Source organism: Cryptomeria japonica, unplaced genomic scaffold (genome assembly GCF_030272615.1).
Source record: "Cryptomeria japonica unplaced genomic scaffold, Sugi_1.0 HiC_scaffold_29, whole genome shotgun sequence".
NCBI classification, from domain to species: domain Eukaryota; kingdom Viridiplantae; phylum Streptophyta; class Pinopsida; order Cupressales; family Cupressaceae; genus Cryptomeria; species Cryptomeria japonica.
Genome location: NW_026728851.1, coordinates 781,028 through 805,180, shown reverse-complemented (window position 1 = coordinate 805,180; position 24,153 = coordinate 781,028).

The window sequence follows — 24,153 nt, the reverse complement described above, 5'->3', positions numbered from 1 at the left end:
AAGAGCTTGACTATCGGGATACTCTTGAGACATCCATTGCTGAAAATCATCAAATTGGTTATCCAATTTTGAAAGTTGTTCTACAGAAACCTCATGGAGAGCTTCTTCATCATTAAGAGGATTAGAGGAATTACCCATGTCCTCGTTAAAAAGGCTATTCAAATTAGGTTCCATCTCCTCGGTAATTAAACCTTGGAAAGACTTAATTCTACGGCTTCGTCTAACGGGAATAGTGTAAGTAGGGCTTATTGTTGTAAAACTCATGCACTAGAGAGGGAGAGAAGATTTTGAATTTAGAGGTAGCAAATTTCAATAAAATCAGCCAATCTCCTAGATTTAAACTGTTAAATGCAATCACGACAATCTCCCGAAATTTCGAAAAAAATGTCAGGGACCGTGGCGCTCGGAGTGCACATGGTCCTCGCAACTTTTTTTGAAATTTTTAGGGATGAAAGTTATGATGATTTTAAAGCTAATCTGAAAAAATTGAGTGATTTTACAATCTGTAGATAGGCCAAATTAAAGTTGCAATCTCAAAATTGAACCCTACCCAGATTGTCGAAAAATGCAAAATTTGAATTTTGAAAAAGAGAGGGAAACTGAAATTTTGAATTTTATGATTTTAGAGGGAATACTAAAAGCAATGCAAATTTTGAAATTTAAAAATTGACTCAATTTCATGCAAAATTCAATTTTGAAAGCAGAAATCAAAGTTGGTGTAATTAAACACTTAATTTCAAAAGTCACAAATTGCAAAAATTTGAATAAAGCACTGAAATTTTGAATGAACACCAACACACTTTTCAGATTTAGGACAGTAAGAACATAATTTTGACACAAAATTTCAATTTCACCAATTTTTGAATGATTAGGAGCCTTAATCCAAGCAATCACTAGACCAACTTTGACTTTAATTTTGACAGTGTTGTAATTGATGAAATCAGCCAAAATTCTGGATTTTAGCATAAAAATACAGTAAGATCTAGCTCTCGAAATTTCGAAAAAAATGTCGGGGATGATGGCACCCGAAGTGCACACGGTCCTCGCAACTTTTTTCCAAATTTTCAGGGATGAAAGATATTATGATTTTGTTGCGGAATCCAAAGTTACAGCCGATTTGGAAATGTTTTGATCAGTGAAATTATCAGTCAAAGGTTGAATCAAGAAGGTTTTAAAAATTAGGGTTTTGACACTTAACCAATTAATTTTCAAAATTAAAGCACAGATATGATTTGGTAATTTGCAGTAGAAGGGTAGATCTGAAACAAGCATTAACCATTAAACATTTTGCAAGCTCAATTACTAAAAAGAAAATTTAGGGTTTTTATGCAATCAACCTCTAAAATTTGCAAAATATCAAACATGGAAATGTAATTAAGGAAGCAAATTTTTGGATCTAACCATGAATAATCAGAAAGGATGTTCACGTCGAACTCACCAAAATGTAAAGCGGAAAATTGCTAGCGAACCCCAAGTGTTCCCCCCACCACTCCGAGGAGAGGGGAAGGAGGTCACTAGGGTTGACGGTTTTCACTTAGGGGAGACTTTACATTCAAAAGAGGGGCTGAAACCCACAAGATCCAATCCCACACAATGCAAGATTGGATTCTAAATGAGTTTCAAGGGTTAAGACAGCAAGGCTACCCTCTTTTGTAAAGAATGTAGATGGAAGGATTAAGCTAGGAATGCATAGAAAGTGAGAAAGATTCACTTGTAAACTGAGATAGGGATATAGGATGAAGCTGCGGACCTGGAATTAGCAGTAAAATGTCGAGACGGTGCTGTCCTGCAAATTTGAGCGAAAGTTGATGGGACAATGGCACCCGACGTGCACACAGTCCTCCGAAAAATCTGCGAAACGAAGGGGGATCTGTTCGTCTCTGCACAAGGATTCTAGATCTTCAATTACAGCCACGTACCTGCATCCTACACACAGAAAAGTGAAGACAATTGGGGGGTTAGGGATTAGGGGTTTGCCCTTAGGTCAAACCCTAGTTTTGGAATTAACCAAGAAATGAGAAATGCTATAAATGTAAATGATTGTAATGTAAAACAAGTACTAGTACCTTGTTGTAAGAATGTTTGTATTCTTACATGCGAAGGTGTAGATGTTGTTGTATGTTGTATGTTGTATGTTGTAAGTTGTAGTATGTGATCTCCTCTTCAATGGTTGAATCCTTGTCTTGAATGCAACACTTAGCCTTGAATGGAGACTTAGAATGATCAATTGCTTGAAGGAATGCTTGAATGTTTGAATATCGCTTCCGCCTTTTTTCCATCTTACCAAATGAGAGAGGAAAATGTAGTTTATATACTTGTCAATTAGGGTTGACAGACTGATTTTCTAACCTTAGGCTGACCAAGAAAGGTTATTTTCCAATTTGCAAACATAAAGACCCGAAGCCCCAAAAGAGACCGGGCCCAAAATAGGGCCAGGGACTAGGGCGCTGGGCGCCATGGTCCTGGGAGACCAGGGCACTAGGCACCCTTGTCCTAAAGGACTAGGGCACTGGGCACCATGGTCCCACCTCCAGAGACAGCGGGGTGCAAGGAGGAATCAGGCCAGGGTGCTGAAAAATGTAGTTTTTGATGTCATGAACAAGTTTCGGGGTCTCCATTCAGGTTCAGTATTGCATCGCCATCGTGAAGACCCAAATGCAGTCGAAATTGCAAGTGTCACAATTTTAGGATGCTACAGTTCCATTATTCTTGTTGATGATAATGTTCAGAACATAGTGGACCTATCTTGAGACAACACTACACTAGATATGGAGCCCCCAGTAATCACTAATGTATGGGTTACACTAGTTGAGCAACTGGCTACTCAACTAAAAGTGGACAATCCACTTGCAACAGAACAACTAGAGAAACCCCAATCTCCACCAGTCATTCAAGAAATTCAGAAGGAGACTACTAAAAATGTTGCCACATAGTCACCTGAAAAGACAACATAGCTGAATACAAAGAAAGCTATCATTAAGGTTGTATCCCCTGAACTGGCAAAGAAGAAACAACTTGAAGATGATGATGATTATTCTTTAAGTATTTTAGGACCTACTTATATGAACACTTTGAGCACATCATAAATGATGAAGATTGCTAATGTTATGCAATCCAGAGTGCATAAGAAGAGACTAAAAGAGAAAAGGGTTGAAGCAGAGACAATTCAAACTGCAATAGAAATTTTGTCTGATCTACTACCAAAAACATCTATAACACATCTTTCTACACCCATCAGCAAACTTGGTCAATTAGTTGTAGATGCATCTGATCAAATCATGTCACTAGAAGATGTTTCTCAACTATATGTTGAAAAGAATAACAAGAAGAAGTATGGAGAAAAAATGGCAAAGGATATTGATAGTGGGAAAATGGCTCTGTCGCACAACAAGGATTTGTTGAAAAATTCTATTAAAATGGGAGGAAAGTATCTTGCTTCCACCTCTAATGTTTCTTTCTTTTGTTCTGCCATTTCAACAAGATAAACAAAAATAGAGCAAGAGCTAGAAAGGATATGCAAGGCATATGTCCCACTCCAGGACTCTATACTTACCTTTAACAAATCTATAGATGATTTACATAATAGACTACATATCTATGATAATGAGAAGTCTAAGACACTTTGGTCTCTAAAGGAACTCAAGAGTCTACTCACATCACAAGTGGACATATTATAGAGAGCCTACTCCAATGCAAAAGCTATCTTAGCAACCCTTGAAACCTGCACCTTGGACTCAATGGAAGAATTCCATTCATAGCTGTTGTCTACATTTGAGTATATTGAGAACCTATTGGAGTTTTGGACAAACACTTTGTCACAATTGAAATCAAGCTACCATGTTATTTTCATGAGACTTGCTTATGCTTGAAATTTGATACAGTTTTTTTGTTACTGTTGTATATGCTAAACACTGTGATACAAATTGTCTATATATATATATATATATTGATTTTTCAATTTGGCATTGTTGTCAAAGGGGGAGTAGAAATATGTATGTGTGTTTCTGAAAATTTTGTATAATGTATGCATTAAGGGGGAGCATGAGTAAATGTGTAAATTTGTTGTGCATGCACACTTAGCGATATTACTGTAAAATTTTCTAAGTGTTGCCATCAATGCCAAAGGGGGAGATTGTTCGCTTTACAATGATTGTAATGTATTCATCACTTGTTGTCATTGATGAAACACTCACACACATATGATTATATTGACTACCGGTGTAACTTCAATTGTTTACACTGTCAATTGGTATGTTAGAGGTTTATCTCTAACTGGTACTTTGTGTCAACCAGTATGTGCATAAGAGACAACCTATGGTTATACTAAGTTGGCATCAAGATGAAGATCAAGATGGAGATCAAACGTAGACTCAAGGACAATGGTTCATATGTTATATTCAAACCGGTATTAATTATTCTAGCCGGTATTTGTTGATTTTTGTGATGAGTTACCATCATCGACTACTTGGCAATAATTTTTGTGATGAGTTATGATCACTTGTCTAGATACACTGCACCTAGGAAATTGTGTTTTGATTTCCTTGGACCGACATAAGATTTGAATGTCTATTTAAAGACATCTTAGTGAATCATTTGAGATAGATGTTATGTAACTGATGGTATGCATGAAGAGAGAAAGTTTTTGTTGAAGAGTAATAAGTGTTAAGATGAAGAGTTTGTTGAAGAGCAGTGTTGAATGTACTTAGAAGGATCTACTCAAGCAAGTATTGTGCTACTCAGAACAGATCAAACCATTCTTGTTGTTTTCTAACCATTACAATAGAATCAAATCCCTTAACTGGGTAAGCTCTAACAAGCTTCAATGTACAAATCCTCTAACAAGGTGATCCATTAGTTTGGATTCTTAAATCCTCCAGGGAGGTTACTCCTAACAGGGTACTACTCTTAACTGGGTATAAGCTTCTAATCAAGCTTTGGGATCTCTAACAAGATTCACTCCTAGTAGAGCACTTTGTAGACCTTAACTGATCAGTTATCTATTACTGCATATAGTTAATTTGTGAGTTCCATCTCACTCTAGTTTTTACCTATTTGGGTTTTCCATGTATAAACACTTGTGTTATGGTGGATGCTTTACTTTTTGTGGATATTGTTATATCTTTTTGGATTGAATGCATTGTGTTTAAATTCTTTGTTAAGTTTATCTACTAGTTAGTGTTTGAAGTAGTGGATTATTTGGTGTCATTGATTCACCCCCCCCCCCCCCCCCCTCTCATTGCTTTTCAAGTCCATCAGTGGAGTCAACCGTGACCACCTGGGAAATACTATTGCAGCCTATGTGAGCAACCTAAAGAACAATATTGTCACTCAGGCCAAGGGAATGGCTCTTCTCTAGGGTATGAGATTTGCTACTACTATTGGCATTAAACATCTGGAAATTGAAGGTGACTCACAGACCATTGTAGAAGCAGTTAGTGGTAGATTTGCTACTGGATGGAAAGTGGATTCCATTTTGAGGGATGCTAGGATGCTTTTGGCTGACCTTGATGGTTTCACCATCCGCCATATCTTCAGAGAAAGGAATGTTGCTACAGACTCTATGGTGGTGGTGGGATTGCTACAAAACGGCTTATGATGCTAGAGGAACACCGATTTGCTGCCAATGATCACCAAGGAGATCTTGGAGACAGACAAAACTAAGTCTAATGACGAACTTGTATAACTATCACTAGATGAAGAGCCAAATTTTGAACTTTGAATTTGGAGGGGAAACCCACCCATCATGGGTTGGGCCTTCCACGTAGCCATGTATGGCCTTATCATCACCTTCAAAGGGGGTTTAATAATGATGATAGTTATTGTTATAGTACTGATATCAGGAATGGTAATTTCCTAATTATCATCCAGACGGATACAATTAGTGGCGATAAAAGCGACAGTTGGGATTGGCCAAATCACATTGGCTAGATTGAGAGTTCGCATGAGTGTAGTAGATTTCGTGAACGTGAAATCTACTTAGGTGCAACTTGCAATAATCACACTGATTATTGCATGATTTTATTGTAGAACTAGCTACATTTTTATCTCGACTCTACCTCTGCTCTGGTTCAGCTTTGTTGTTTTGATACCCTATTTCTCTTTTGCTCTGCTAAGCTGGAAGAAATGACCATGGGGGGTGACAGGCTAGGAATGGAACCCAACAAAACTGACAAATTTAAAGCCAAGTCGGCGGTGTGGTTTGTCTATTCAGAAGGAGGGATTGATAAATTTATGGAAAATCTAAAAGGGAATGATGAGAGATTGTCTAAGCAGTTCGTGGCTTCTTGGGAGGATAGAAGGGTTACCATGGGGGTTATTCCTTTGAAATAAACAAAGAGGTGATTTCCCAAGTGATGAGTCTATCCATGGAGGGGAGGAAATGGAAGAAACAAAGCCACATTTTGGATACTACCAGCTTGAACTAGTTTTTTCGTGAAGGGGAGAACCCTATGAAGAGGGTGAGTGACTTCAACTGGGAGGAGCTTCCACCACTGTGGGATGAGGTCTTCTATATCATTATGAAATACTTTACTTTGGTAGGATGGTATGGAATCTTTTACTATTATCACATCCCTTTCCTTAACCATCTTAGAAATAAATATCATATCTTCATTCTATTTTTTCTACTGCACTCGTTGGACTCCAATGTTAAGGATATTGCCAAATCCAAGAAAAAAGAAAAAGACTTCCCCACTCTGCGCCAAGGCCTCATCTCACACCTCTAAAATTTCAATCTGCCCCTCTGCCCACCCCACATAATCTCTATCCAGAATGTGTTGAAAAATCATCCCCTAGCCATTGCTACTGATAAACTTGATACAAGCCCTCCTCGGCTGCCTGAAATTGGCTCCTGTAGTAAGACAAACAAAAAGCACCTTCCTGAGGATGCTAGAACCCCTAAGAAAGTTAGAATTTAGGAGATTGATTCCGTTGTGGAGATTACAAATGAGGCCAACACCCCTCGCCGTTCAGTGAGACTGGCCTCCAAATGCCCTGAAAAATCCTTAAGTGACCCCTCCTCATCCCATGAAACTTAGAATTCCATCCCCTTCGAGAATGTGGCCCTATTTCAGTCTACCTCGACCCCCCATTCTATTAGCTCCACCCATGCTTCTGAGAGCCCAAAAAATTCCATGAGTCCGAAAGCTGGCTCCAAATCCCAGACAAACTCTTCCTCCTTGACTCTAAGGTTCAAGAAGATGATGGTGGTGGAGGAAGTGAGCAGCATAAAGGAAAAAGAGGACAGCAACCTAGCAGAGTTGGGTAAGAAAGTGGAGGGTTTGTTTGATAATTTGCAGGAAATCACCAGCAAAATGGAGGCCATGGAAAACAAGTTGCAGGATGTCTCCAGGTTTGCTTTGAATGTTATGCATTGTTCAATGACCACTTTGTGTCTTCTGCAAGAAAGTACTATTAAAGGCAAAGGCAAGGAGGATGATGACTACGGGGCTCTATTCAAATTCCTCACCAAGAAATGGGCTAGGAAGCTCCTCTCCAAGAGGAGCCATGGGAAAAAGAAATAGTTTTCTTCTATGTCTCGGACCTCTAGTTATTTGTTCGGCCCTAGTAGCCTCTGGACTTATAGTTTTAATTTATGTTTATGTTTGAACTTATCTACCTGTTGCCTTGCGTGGCAAATGTTTAAAATTTTTATTAAGACTTTTATATATTTGATGAACATGCATAGAATGATTATTGTTTTTGATAGAGGAAAGTTGAGAGGGTTATAATTTTGATGTTGCTCTGCTGACAGTTGGCTTGCCACTATTTCTTTGTTTTGTTCCTGGGTCAACCCCCTTGTTTTGGCTGCTTTTAATATAAAAAAAAATGATATTTACGCCAAAGGCGTGCATTATATGAAATCGACGAGCTGTCAGAGAACATCCATGGCTGATATTACACCTGTAACCATGCAAGACAATTGGAAAAATGTTGACCGTTCATTTGGTCTTCGCCATTTTCTTTTTAGATTTTCGCAAAATATCGTTTTACTCGTCAACGTGTTTCATAGTTTCTGGTTGCCTAGATACTACTACCATTTTACTTTCTTGTGAATGTAAATGGTACAGTCGTTCGCTGGCTTCTTCGTACCTTTATATGAGTAAGATATCAATATTCAATATAAATATTCTTTATCATTACCAGATTTTGATTTTTAAAAATCTCTTGGACACTTCAATTTTTTTTATGTCGAAATGGTTACGTTGGATATTTCATATGTTGAATATGTTTTAACTTATTTGAAAGAATTCAATAATAGCTATTTTATAATATACAAAGTCAATTTTGTTTTCAAATAACAAATAATATATAAATAATAAATTATACGTTTCATCTTTTTAAATATATATTTTTTATTTTTTATAATTACTATATTATATATGTATATATGATTTTTATATTATTATATATAAAAAAATGGTAATAAGTTTTTAAATTTTTTAAAATAATTAATAAAATATTAGTTATTTCTCATACACTTGTAATGTTCAACATAAAACTAAACAATTTAATTTTTTAATTTTAATATGGTTTATTTTTATTTTTAATATTTTTATTAGAAGGATAATTTTATTTTTTAAAATTTCACTATATTTACGTTCAATCTTGCAATAATTTAATATTTGCTAATTTATTTAAGAAGTTAACTATAATCATTCTCAATATTATAATTTTTATTTTTATTTTCAATTAATTAATAAATATGGTCAAAAGGTGCATTGGATATTGTTCAATTTTGTGCATATACCTATTTTTTTGTCTAATCCATTGAAGGGCATGAGTATTCCACATAAATACAAATAGTCTTGAATAAGGTAAACTAAAGCCTAATGAAACACATACAATAAATTTTCTAATATTAACATTGAAATTTGGAAGGGCTCTTGAAGTAAAATATAATTATATATCATGTCTTTTAATTGTTCGCATTAAGATAATTATCTCTTTAAACCTACCCACATCAGGGCCTATATTTTTTCAAAATATTAAGGCATATTAAATTATTTTTAAAATTATATGTATACAAATTAATTATATATAAGATTAATTTTATAAAATTTTGATAATTTTCTTAAGTTATTTTTATATGATATTTTTTAAAATTATTTTATCATAGTATATAATCAATTTTGAATTTAATTATATAATAAAATTATATTTATTGTTGTATACAATATTTGAAATAATATAAATTATCTTTCTTTTTTTAAATATAAGCACTACCATAAGAGGTAGCTCCTTGTATTCATAAAAAATAGATTACAAAGATGTCCATATACAAATAATTGTGTAGGAGAAAGCCTATTCTGGCACCAATCTCTATCATCCTATCTACTTTGGCTAGATTAAGAAGATCTTTGTTGTTGCCCATGAAATCTTAAATTCCTCCAAGTTGTTCTTCTTCTCTACACTAGTCCTGAACAAATGCCATGCCTCTACAGTCATTTCATACTCTTTTCTTCCCTCAAGTATATTGTATTCAACATCATGCATGACTCAGGGACTTCTAGAAATAGATTGATTTCTCCATCAATAGCACACTAGCGCTCCTACTGGATAATGTGTTTTGCTATTTGTATCACCCAAAAGTTGCTAGGGACTTGAACCATGGGCTCAAACACAACTCAAAAATCATCGCATTGTGTTTGTGTCATTGTTGACACATTGCTACACCTCAAATGCATATTACCACATCCCATGCCTCATTGTATGTCAACTGAAATATGTCTCATCCTTGTTCTTCCCTGATCACCTCTATGAATGGATAATGGATGCCAAATTGTAAGCCATTTAAAATGAGATTTTTGATCCTTGCAAACCACCAAGTTGCCACTTCTATCACATCTCCCACTAATAAATAGTCTCTCGTTCAGGAAGAGTACAATCTTTTCCATTCTAACTTGTCACTTTTGAATCACCAATGTTAGTCAAGAAAGATCCACTACAATGCATCTTATGGCTATCTAAATGTGTCGAGACATCCCTGTAACCATACATGGGCAAAGGATCATTCCACACTTGTGTCTTTGAAAATTACTTCGTTCAAACCATCCCATTTCTTGAACAAGTCCATGATCTCCTCCACATCACTATATTTTTGTATCTTGCAACTCTATCTATTCCTCTCTCCTCTCTCTATCTTTATCTTTCCCATCCTCTCCATATTTTTCTCCTTCTCCAAATCCATCTCTATCTTCCTCTTTATCTATATAAGATCATACTCATAATAGAATCTAATTATCTTTGACCTCATGTACTACACAAATACATACCAAATTATACTATAATTTTTCTATTTTGCCTTCTACATCTCCTCGACATACCCATTGCACACCAAGGTCACCGAAGAAAAAATACAACTAATAAACCGTGTAAGAAAATTATTAACCCTATTGGGTCAATAATTAATAAATAATCATTGACAGGTGTTGACCTCAATGTAGGATAAGAATAGCCCACCCTAAGAACAACCGCAATTCTATCCTTCCCTCTGTGTGATCCAAAACGACCATCTCTAACCACAAGCTCTGTATTGTTTTCATTTCAGTTTTTCTTCTCTTCTTCTGCCTTCCTCTTTCCCATGGATTAATGTCCAACAGATGTCCTTCCCATGAATCCCAAGCTCTGCTCCTCTTCAAAGCGGCCCTGAATGACTCCAAGGTCTCTCTCAGTTCATGGGTAAATGGAATGGATTGTTGTACCTCCTAGATTGGTATTTCCTACGACATTCACACCAACCATGTTGTCTCTCTCTATGTATCAGGTGCAATCTATCCCTCTTCTCCCCAAGGTGTGATATTTGAGAGCCTGTGCCAACTTCATTTTCTCACATCACTTACAATATATGGAGTATCAGGTACTACCATTCCTCCCTATTTGGGAAATCTTTCTTATATTCACTCTTTACATTTACCTTATATTGGCTTAAGTGGGAAGATTCCACCTTTCATTTGTTTGCTCACCCACCTTAAAATCCTTGATCTTTTGAGCAATAACTTGAATGGAAGCATACCTTCCTGCCTTGGCAATCTTCCCTATATTGAGGCTTTAGTTTTATCTAATAATAGCTTCTGTAGGATGATTCCACCTCTTGTTTGTTCGCTCACCCACCTTACATTCCTTGATCTTTCATACAATTACTTCAATGGAAGCATACCTTCTTGTTCGCTCACTTGCCTTGCATTCCTTGATCTTTCAAACAATTACTTCAATGGAAGCATACCTTCCTGCCTTGGCAATCTTGCTTCTTTAACTCACCTTGACCTAGGTAACAACTAACTTAGTGAAAGCATACCGACTTCTCTTGGAAGTCTCTCTTTATTGAAGAAATTGGATCTTTCATACAATCAACTGAGTGGTATCATTCTAGATTCATTGGGCAATTCCTCTTTACTAGAGTTGTTGGAAATTAATGATAACCAATTGAGTGGGACCATTCTCCCTTCATTTTCTCACCATTCCTCACTCACTCACTTGTATGTTTATGGCAATCGTTTCAATGAAACCATCTCTTCTTTGTCACTTCCAGCTTTTTTACATTCTCTACGCCTGTCATTAAACCATTACCAGTCGATTTCAGAAACTTTCTTTCACAACCTTACAAGATTAAGTAATTTTCATATATCTGATTGTGTCCTAAATATTAGCACAACTTGGATTTCACCCTTTGATTTATCTTATCTACGTTTAGTGTCATGTATGATTGACGATGAATTTCCACCTTGGATTTCAACATAGTTCTCACTTGAATCGTTGGGTATAACTAATGGCAGTCTTGTGGGCGTAATTCCCTCTTGGCTATGGGAAACCAGTCCTCTGTTGTTTCATCTAAATCTTTCAGGAAATCATTTGGAAGGAAACCTATCCTCAAATACTTCATTGTGGATGCATATAGAACAACTAGATTTGGTTAGAAATGGATTGAGTGGGCACATCCCATCAATGTGGTTGCCTAAGATGAAAATATTGCTACTCAATGATAATTTGTGTAGTGGCAATATTCCTCAGAGTTTGGGCAAATTAACCCAACTTGAAATGTTAAATCTTGCAAACAACGAGATGACAGGAGTGATCCCTATCAATTTGTCCAATTGTTCATCCCTTAGGTCTTGAATTTGGGAAATAATAGTTTGGAGGGAAGCTTATCACATGAGTTTAGTAAGCTAAGTGAATTATATTCATTAGTTGTTCACAGTAATAATTTGAATGGATCATTCCATCCTTCAATAGCAAATTGTTCAAAGCTACAGGTTCTTGATATTGGAAATAATTGTTTGAAGGTGAAATACCAACATTAATTGGAAATATCTTAGAGCTAAAAGTATTGATAATGAAGGAGAACAAATTTACAAATAATATTCCTTTAGAGATAAGTCAATTAAAGCACCTCCAGATCTTGCTCCTTTCTTCCAATCATATCTCAGGTTCAATTCCACACACAATTGTATTCCTTCAAGCAATGGTAAATGAAAGTCAAAATGGTTTTGTATTATCCATTGATACTATCGGGTCATTATAGCAAGATGGATTGGATATGACTTTAAAAGGTACAGATCAACACTACCAATATATTCTTTCCACACTCACATCCATAGATCTCACAAGCAATGAATTGGAGGGAAAAGTTCCTTTTGATTTTGGGAATTTGAAGGGGCTAAGGGTTCTAAACCTTTCAATGAACAACTTGAATCAGACCATTCCAAAAATTCTTGGAGAAATGCATCAATTGGAATCATTAGACCTTTCAAGAAATCATTATTCAGGAGAAATCCCTGCAAAGCTTGAATCTCTAAGCTATAAAGGTTCATTGGATCTATCAAACAACAATCTTTCTAGAAGCATACCACAAGGAACACATATGATTAGATTGGAGAATCCTCTTATTCAGGGAATCCTAATTTATGGGGGTGTCCCCTACCCAGAAATTGTTCTTGGCCACAATTTTTTCCTTCTCCTCCGCAAATTTACATTAATAAAATAAAGAAAAGCACTAAATATCCATGGTATGGGATATCATTGGGATTTTCCTATGGCATGGCTTTTGGGGGGACAATATCATTGATGGTGATAAATATCAGATGGAGAAGCAAATACTTCAACAAAGTTGATTCAATCCTAAAGTTTTTTTTTCCATAGATGAAGAATTTGACACTGTAAAGATATACATCTGCAAGTCATTGAAAGGTGAGTTTTTTTTGTTCTTTGAAGTATATATGACAATTCTAAATATTAAACTACACAAATTCAAAAGGAAATTAGTACATTTTTTAGATAAAAAATTTATTGGCTATTGTATAAATTTTAGGTTGTTTGTAGTTCTTTTAAATTGAATAATATAATCTTTTTGTTGTTACTAATATATAACTTTCTCTCAAGGATGATGGTTTATTGGTGTATCTAAAGACTTTATTCTTGGTCACAAAAAGTTCATTACACATGCTTTTGGGAAAGACCTACATGCAATAGAAATCTCATATACTTCTATGAAAGATAGATTCAAAAATATGAACAACTTATATGTTGTGTACTAATAGAAACTTTTATTTAAGATAATGGTATATGCATCTTTAATAATTTTCTACTTGAATTTGGTTGTATAGTGCTTTTGTATCTCCTCCATCCCTAAAAAGGAGAACAATATGGGTGGATATATGTAGAGTGGCCATACTTGAAAAACATTCTTAAAAATGATAACAACACTTGTGTGTCTTTCAATGCAGAGAATGTGTCATAGACTTGTGGATTTTTTGTTTTGTTTTGATGGATATAGGTAGAGTGACAATGCTCGCATTATATGCTTGAACTTGGTTTCATAGTATTGTAGTAACTAGACTCTCAAAATAACATGGAATATGTAAACAAAATGGTCAAAATTTTCATTTCCAAATGAAAATATGCAGAATGTTGATGTTTAAAAATTATTTTAATTTTTTTTAAATATTGCATTTATGGCTTCGAAACTCATTTTCTCTAGATTGGCATTATTATCTTAAGGATTACTGTTGTAAGATTCCCTTTTTCTATGTGAATGCCTGTAATAATCAAGTTAAATCTGGTACTTTTCTCCATCCATTTTGGAGGAGCTGATGCTATTACGCCAAGTGTTGTCATTGGAGTATGTATTTTATGTCATTAAAGGTTTCTGCAAACAATGGACTTGCAATAGTTGCCATACTATGCATTTTTTAACTCCCATTTGTGTAGATTGGTAATATGAAATATCAAGCCAAGAGTTAACATCTTGAGCATTGGAGATAAGATAATGCTGCAAACAATAGGGTAATGATCAGATAGGGTAGTAGAGAGGTCCACATTAATACACAAACCCAATTGATCATAAACCAATGGCAATGTAGGAGAGATATAAAATCTATCCAATCTGCTTAGTTTTGTATCACCTCCCATTTTGCAATTAGACCAAGTATACCAATTATTAGAATGGCTAGAGAGTTTATCATGAATAGGGTCAATTACTCTCAATGAATTTTGGAAAAATAGCCAACCATTAAATTCATCCTTGCTAAGATTTGAATTTTTTGACCAGCTGCAGTCTTGAGAATGCTCAACCATGTTAAAGTCACCCCCAAGAACGCAGTCAACAATTGGTAAATTATTGGACATCCAATTCTAAAGTTATGTTCGAGCTTTAGTACAGTTGGGGGCATAAATAGAACAAAATCCAATGAGTTGTCCATTAATAAAGGTGAGGACCCAAATACAACAATGAGAATGGTCCTCACCCTCATCAATGACATATTTAGAGATCCATGGTGCAACCCCTATAACAACACGACCTTTACCATCAGTATAAGAGGTATGAAAAAAGGTAGCATCTCTCCAAACATTTCCTAAAGAAACTTCAAGTCTTATGCTACTAAGCTTAACATCATAAAGAAAGATTACATCTAGCTTCCATTTCATAACAACCTCTTTAAATAAATTTTTGTGGTGAGGGAGTGACATTCCTTTGACATTCCAAGAAAAGATCCTATAGTTCATGGTGAGGAGTGGAAGAAGCATCCTTTTGAGTCGACACATTGAACTTATTATCAAGATTGAGCTCACTATCTTTAAGGCCAGTCGAGGAGGGACTAGACCTATGACGAGAAGAAGGAGGAGAAATGACATCACCCATGGATTCACTATCCCTTTTAACAGAGGAAGGGGATCTAGATCTAGGCTGAGAAGGAGAAGAGAATAATGAGGTTGAGGAGAAGAATGGTGAGAGGGGAAGATAGACTCAATGACAGGGGGATTGGGAGAGGGGGGGGGAAGGAGAGGAGTTAGAGATGAAGGTTGAGGAGAATGAGAAGAAGAAGGAGCGGGAGGTTCTTTCTGCTTCTTGACACATCTCCACCCATCTGATATGATGACATATTTTAAAAAGTTAGAATGAGGAGATGGATTTGGTGAAGAAGGAAGAGTAGATTGGAAAGAAGCAAGGGGGGAGTAGCAGGTTGAATAGTGGATGAAGAATCATTCAAAGGGGGTCAAACTGACCTATTTTTTCTAATAGGGCATTCACGAATTGAATGACCTTCTTTCTTGTAGTAAAAACATGCATTGGGCTTGTTTAGATAGACAATTGGCTGATCAATTTCAAAACCTGGTCCAAATAATTTAATATTTTTTGGTAAAGGCTTAGTCAAGTCTATTTCTACATAGGCCCTTGCATGGACTTGCAAACTTGAAAATTTATTAGAATTAGGCTTGCACCAAACAAAACATCTTGGTTGGGCCACAATGCTTTTTAAAAATGGCTTGAAAGCTAAGTTGAGATAAGGTAGCTCTACCCACATGGGATAATGAGAGTGAGAAGGCCCTTTAGGGTGGAAATTAAAGTGCCAGGCTTGTAAGTAATACATTTGTCCACAAATGATATAAGTATCATATTGTAAAACCACCTGGCCATGGTGTAAATATTTAAACATACATAAAACTTATCCCTTTCCAAGACCTTGTACAAATTCAATCTCCCATTCCCAATTCTCCCAATTCACCCGAGCCCATTTATAAAACTCAGATTCAATAGGAATGCCCTTTAAAAAAAAAAGGATAATAGTACAATTTTGATGCTCAAAAATGACATCTACAATATCATCAGAGAATTGCATTTCTTGGGTTTTACCAGTATTGAAGGGTGGCTGATCTTCTGGCATCATTTCTTTCGCTCCATCACCCATTTCAACTTTATTCTTTTCAGAGCCTGTTTGAACTACATCACCATTGGCAACTTTAGCATTCTTTTCTTCATCTTTTTCATCCGCCTCTGAAATGGAGAGCTCCCTAGCTTGTCTAGCCACTGATTTTAGATGCATGGTGGCGCTAGGGTTTTAGGAGAATGCTCCAGAAGGTTGATGTGCTTCGTTCGCTAGGGATCCTATAATCACAGAGCCTTGTTGCTTTCATTGTTAGTTTAGGGATGTTATGTGTCACTTATTAACATTTATGTTTAGATTTTTATTAAAAATATTTTTTTGGAGGGAAAATGATTTTTTTTTACTTGTTTTTATTTCACTACACATAGTATAGAAGATAATGGTGTTATATTCATGAGACCACCATATTTCGTAGCTTAAATTTTTAAGTTGCACTCCACTACAAAATTCATGGGACTAGCAGCTTTAAATTTTTGTCAAAAAATCTCAACAAGTATCGCTCTAATTTTTAGGAAGCCCCCCTCCATGGGACCCTAGCCTTAGGGTGGGGTCCCGTGAGGGGAGCTAAAGGATCTAATTTTAAGGAGTGGGAGGTCCCATGAAGTAAAAAAAATAAAATCAAACAATATTAATTGGAATCCTTTCTTGAAAAATTGCAACCCCTACTTTTTAGGGCTGCAAGTTTAAGTTGGTGGAAAAGGTGGGACCGTGTGGGCCTAGAAATTGCCCCACTAGTTTAGGCTTTTTTCTGCACTTGTCAAGTTCTACAAAATTCATGGGACCAACCACTTAAAATAATCTTCAAAAATCTCAACAGCTAATTTTTTTTAGGAAGCCCAACTCCATGAGACCCCAACCTTAACATTTAATAGAGAACTATTTTGTTTTAATAATTTCATTTTTTAGCTTCCAAGATTTCATTAAAATTTTGTTTCAACAATTGTGATGCATTTTTTAACAATCACCTCATTACATCCACCAACTTGTTTCTACTGTAGATTAGTCTTTAGTGCAATTTTAAAAAACAAATAGCGGTACAATGAGAATATGACATAGGCACTTTATATGCATTCCTCTCATAACTCACAAAATACAAGATGAAAGAGAAACTCTAGCACACAAAATTTGACAAGCGTGTTGGATGGGTTTAAATTTGATCTGCTATCCAGCCGTAATCATCAGAAGAAAAACATATATATTTCCTACGCACTGAGAAACTCGGTCAAAAGTGAAAGAAAAATCAACGTCAATGTCCAGAAGTCTGGTATTTTGTAGAAAAGTGATAGAAGAAAAATCGCACGCTGAAAATACGACCTATTCAATGAGCATCAACACATAAAAGTTTGGTGTTGTGTGGAAAATTTGATAGTACCTTTGCATCATAAAGAAATATGACAAAAATTTAATAGGAATTTATCAGATATTTACCGTCTTTCTACTAGGCTGACAAGACGATCACATTCATCCCGGTCGTCTATTTTTTGTTCCGCAAATATTTAATTTACCGTGGAATTTCCTCTCTTTTCGATCATCATTTTTCTGCATCGATTTTCGAAGAGTGTTTATTAGACACTCATAAAATGGATTAAATCCATGTGTTTGATATTCGCTCCAATAGTGTTGACGATATGCTAGTCGATTTTGCAATGGCTTTCATTAACTATACCATCCCATGCTTTTAAAAATAATAATAACAATTATTTTAAAAATTTAGTAATATAAAATAAATATGTAACATAGATATATAATTTTGTTAATGTAGATGCAATCCCTAGTTAATATTTTTTTGCCAATAGGCAATTCCCTGTGGGGTTGCACCCCCATCGGAATTGTCTCACACCGTGAAATCGTCACTTTCTGTTGTTGCCACCGATATTTTTCTGGATAGTCTTTTGTGATAGCTCCTATAATGTGTGGTTAGGGTTTATAGTCCAGCTGTGGTGGACATTGATGTGGTTGCCTCCATATGGGTTGTGTATCCATTCAGAGGTGTATTGCTGGCAAAGACCACCTGAACCCATCTTCAATCGACTCTTTACTTAGATTGGATCTACTCCATCATATGGTTCAACTAGATCAAGATAAGAATCCACTGCTTAATCTACTGATGAATGAACAAAGTCGACTGCATAACTTGTTATGTAACGTTATCTGCAATCTTATAATTTGTTCATGGTAGTTTGCTTTTAATTGTATCAATTGGTTTTTTTGGGTTTGTTGTTTAAGAATGACTGTTTATCGAGGAGCCCTATACCCTTAACCCTTAACCCTTATGGCAGCTGGTTCATATGCAAGCCCTACCCTGCTTGTCCTTGAGCCCACCAGCAAACTCCCTATAGATGGTGGCAGGCCAACTGTCTATCTCCAATCCAGACTTCTCATTTAGAGCTTCTCATTCAATGGTTAGGTAGTCAGTTGAGTGATCGATTGAGAGCACTGATCATTCGGTAGGTGCCCCTTAACTGGTTCCATGATGATCCCACCTTTGACGTTCAAGAGTCATAAGTCCAACACCCACCCTAGGGGTTCAATTTTGTTGTTATAAGTCGGAACACTCTCTCCCAGTGTTCAAGCTATATATTCTATAGAGTAGGCCTGAGGGAGAGTGTTTTGATGCCCTTACTTTGATTGCTTCGTTACTTAATGTCCTCCCAAAAGGTGTTAGGATGAAGAAATCGAATTGAAAACAACAGATAAACACAATTACATATACACAACACAAACAACAAGAACACACAGATTTATCGTGGTTCGGCAATTGCCTACATCCACACTTGAAGCAGGGGAATCACTATATTATTCACCAATCTGGTTTACATCTACACAACTACAATCAACTCTGGCAATCAACTTCAGAAAATGAATTACAATCAGCTCTTAAAGAGCTTCCAGGAAGAATATGAATAGCCAAGAGTTTTGGTGGCAAACAGGGAAGGAGTCTGTTGGACTTCAACTTCCAACAATCTCCCACTGAAGGCCAACGAACTGCTGCAACAAGTAAATTCCCCCACTTAGTTCTGCTATCAGTTATTGGAAAGGCCAAGAGAAGCTTGACAGAAATCGAACTTCTCCCACTTAACTACTTTAGTGAGTACATCAGTTGGATTCAAATCGGTATGAATCTTATCTACATGAAACTTGCCTTCTTCAACCATATGGTGAACATAATGACTGCGAACATCAACATGTTTTGACCTTGGCTGAGATGTTGGATGTTTAGTCATAAAAATTGCACTGCTGTTATCACAAAATAAAGCAAAATCTGATTGCTTCAAACCCAACTCGCTAAACAAGAGTTGCAGCCATACCATCTCTTTTGCTCTCTCAGAAAGAGCTATGTATTATGCTTCCATGACTGATCGAGCAACTGTATGTTGCAATTTTGAAGCCCAACTAATCACTGCCCTAGCAAATGTGAAAGCATAACCAGAAGTAGACTTTCTTTTGTCTAAGTCACTAGCAAAATCTGAATTGGTAAACCCTTGCAAAACTGCCTTGTCCTTTCCAAACCATAAACAAAAATGAGAAGTACCTTTGAGATACCTCAAGATATACTTAAATGCCTCCCAATGTGATTTGCCTAGATTAGCCATAAATATGCTCACCAATCCCACGACATGAGCAATGTCCGGTTGAGTAGACACCATAGCATACATGAAGCTTCCAACTATAGATTTGTATGGAATTCTATCCATAAACTCCTTATCTTCTTGTGTTTTAGGACACAAATGAGAAGACAACTGAAAATGGGAGGCTAAAGGTACACAAACAAATTTAGCATCTGCCATACCAAATCTATCCAAGACTTTTTTAATGTAGTCTTGCTGAGATAGTTTGAGTTCTCTCTTTTTTCTATCCTGAAAAATAGTCATTCCTAAGATCTTCTTTGCTGCCCCTAAATCTTTCATGGAAAATTCCTTTGCTAAATGAGTCTTAAGTTCACTCACAATCCTCATGCTTGTGTCGGCTATGAGCATATCATCCACATAAAGGAGAAGAATGACAAATTCGCCATTAGGAAGCTTCTTGTAATAAATACAAGGATCAGACTCGTTGCGAATAAACTTGTGATCAATCATGAATTTGTCAAATTTAAGATACCACTGCCTAGGGGCTTGCTTAAGCCCATACAAACTGGGTTTCAATTTGCAATAAAGGTGTTCCTACCCCTTTTTAATGAACCCTTCCGGCTGATGCATAAATAATTCCTCATCAAGGTCGCCATGGAGAAATGTCATCTTCACATCCAAGTATTCAAGTTCAAGATCCCACGCTGCAACTAATCCCAATACTGCTTGGATGGTAGTCATTTTAACTACTGGTGAAAAAATTTCTTTGAAGTTGAGGTCTTGCTATTGAGCATATCCCTTTACAACCAATCTTGCTCAAAATCTTTTGTGACCATTGACTTCATCTTTTAGTTTATACACCCATTTATTTCTCAATGCCTTTCTGTTAGGCGGAAGTGGCACCAAATCCCATGTTTGATTCCTCACTAGTGCATCCATTTCTTCGCACATTGTAGCATGCCAGTTATCACGATCTGCATTTTTACAAGCCTCTTTGTATGTTGCAGGCTCTGTTTGATCAAAGATGAGCAAAGAAGGTTCAGCCTCTTCACAAAATAGTAAATCATAATCGGAGAACTTCGCAAGAGGCCGCCTCTATCTAGTTGATTTTCTCAATTGACTCTCTGTTTTAGTAGTAGAGTCATTCAATTTTTGTGCTCCCTATTTAATCACATTAACATCACTCCCATTGTCTCTGTTTGCATTTCCTGTAATGTCCCTATTTTTTAGTCTGGTAATGACTCTGTCTGCAAGGTTATCAGAAGCTTGTGGATTTTTATCCACATTGTGTGAAGGCCGATCAGAAAAATCCCTCTTGTTCTGCACGAGAGAGAGATGACACTGCTGTGGGTTCACAGAGGAGGTTGCACCAGGATTGAGCCCATGACCATGTGAATTTTGCTGAGGGCAGTGACCACGTGAATGGTCTTCCGCGAGACCATTACTGTCAGCGGCATATGTCTGTGGTTGCGGTGAACCCGTGGAGTGGACCTGCGAAGAGAAAGAGGGAGCGACTGGGGGGTCGTGGGAATTCTGCAGAGAGGGCCCATGTGGTGAGGAGGCATGGAGACCAGCAGGGAGCTCATGGGGAGAGTAGGCTGTGGGAGGAGCATGGGGAAGGCAACAAGGAGCTACAAAAGACTCCTAGGAAGGATTGCGGGCTACGAGGTGTGGGGACAACCGCCGTAGAGGGTGAGGTGTATGCTGTGGGGAGAATACGCTATGATTTGTAGAATGTGGTGGAGGTGCAAAGCACCATGGAGTATGCTCAACCAAAGTTGAAAAACGTGAGCCAAGATGCTCACCATAAGAGTGATCTTCCAAATGTGCTTTGTTTTGCAAACCCATGAATTCTAAATTAAAAGAAGACCAATTATTTTCAACACTCACTTCATCATTCTCAGTCTGAGAATTATATTCAACAGATGTAGATGTCAAAGGAGCTCCCACTAAATGACAGACCGGAGGCAGAGCGCTGGTAGTGGCATTCTGAAATAGAGACATAGGAACATATTCTGTCTCTGATTTACTTGCATCTTGTAGTGCGGGAAAGGCGGTTTCATGAAAGACTACATCCTTGCTGCGAACAATCTTTTTGTGAACTGGATCCCACAATCTGAAACCAAACTGCTCTTCTCCATACCCCATAAAGATACATTTCAGCGACTTTGGATCCAATTTCATTTTCTTTTCCTTGGGTATATGTGAGAAGGCTTTGCATCCAAACACATGAAGATGCAAATATGAAATCCTCTTCCCTTGCCATTCCTCTTCTGGAATACCAAAATCCAATTTAGATGATGGACTTTGGTTAATTAAATACACTGTTGTATTACACACTTCTGCCCAAAAATCTTTGCCTCAACCTGCATTAGACAACATACATCGTGCCTTCTCAAGGATTGTTCTATTCATCCTCTCGGCTGCACCGTTTTCTTGAGGAGTGAAAGGAACAACCATGATTCTTCTAATTCCATTATCAGCACAAAAATTATCAAATTCATGTGAACAAAATTCCCCACCATTATTTGTTTGTAAGAATTTAATCCTATGCGCAATCTAATTTTCAACTAATGCCTTGAAAATTTAAAATTTTGAAAACACTTTTGATTTCCTAGAAAGCATATAAATCCATACTTTTCTTGTGCAATCATCAAGAAATGTTACAAAATAGTTAGCTCCTCCAATGGAGGTTACATCAGTTGGTCCAAAAACATCCGAGTATACAAGGTCCATTGGTGTTGTCTTTGTGTCATGCCCACCTTTCAAAAAAATGACTCTCTTTTGTTTGCCATAGAGGCAATGTTCACAAAAGGCTAAGTCCACAAGCTTGAGGCCCAGTACCTGATTTCTTGTATGCATAACATGGAGACCTTTCTTGCTAATGTGCCCAAGTCTTTGATGCCAAAGATCCATTTTGCTGTCCTCAATCACCATTGTAGCTCCCACTTCACCATGAGTCTTAAAAATGTAAAGATTTCCCACTTTATTATCATTTGTAATCAGCATGGTACCATGTGTTACTTTCCATGTATCCGGAAGAAGATTGACATTTAGACCTTGACTAAAGAGCTGTCCAACAGATATCAAATTCCACTTCAATTTTGGGACATCGCGAACATCTTTGAGCAACCATGTTTTACCACCTTCTAATGGCGGCAATACATCCCCTTTGCCTGTAATTTCACAAGCTTTGTTATCTCCTAAATTAACATTGCCAAATTGCCCTTCATGGTAGTTGATGAATGCTTCAAGACATGAGGTAGCATGATAGGAGGCACCAGAATCAAGCACCCATGAATCCAATGTAGTGTCGGTTGTTGAAAGGATTAAGATGCTATCATCTTTATCATAAACGGTATTTGCTTCGCTGTCTCACACTCTCTCTTGTGCTCTTTTGAAATTTCTGCAATCCTTTTTCACATGACCCGCTTTGCCACAAAACCAACATTGACCATTTATGTTTCTAGACTTCGATCTCTTTACTGATTTTGAACGTCTATGGTAATTATTTCTGCCTCTGTTATGACTTCTACCTCTATTATCGGTTTTGACCACCTTTAAAGCTTCACTGGATGAAGGTTCATCATTCTTTCTTCTCAAATCCTCGCTGAGAAGAGTAGCTGCTACATCATTAAAAACTAATTTATTTTTACCAGATATAGATGTGCTAACTACTGTTACAACACCATCCCACCTGCTTGGTAAAGAACACAATAACAAAACAGCCTTGCTTTCATCATCTTGTGTCATCCCCACCGAAGTCGCTTGATTAATCAATGTATTAAATTCATTGATGTGGTTTGCCATAGCACAACCTTCCTTCATTTTCAGTTTGTACAAGTGCTTCATAATAAAAACTTTATTTGCAGTCGAAGCCATTTCATACATGGCTGAAAGTCTATCCCATACTTCTTTTGTTGTTGCATCACCCATGACATTGAAGAGAACATTATTGGACAGGGAGAGAAAAATTGTCGCTCTCACCTTCTTGTCCAATTTTACAAAATCTTCATCAGCCATCTCAGCTGGTTTCTTTTCTATCCCTTCAAGCGCGATATAAAGAGTTGTCCAACGGATATCAAATTCCATGTGTTACTTTCCATGTATCTGGAAGAAGATTGACATTTAGACCTTGACTAAAGAGCTATCCAATGGATATCAAATTCCACTTCAATTTTGGGACATCGCGAACATCTTTGAGTAGCCATGTTTTACCACCTTCTAATGGCGGCAATACATCCCCTTTGCCTGTAATTTCACAAGCTTTGTTATCTCCTAAAAAAACATTGCCAAATTGCCCTTCATGGTAGTTGATGAATGCTTCAAGACATGAGGTAGCATGATAGGAGGCACCAGAATCAAGCACCCATGAATCCAAAGTAGTGTCGGTTGTTGAAAGGATTAAGATGCTATCATCTTTA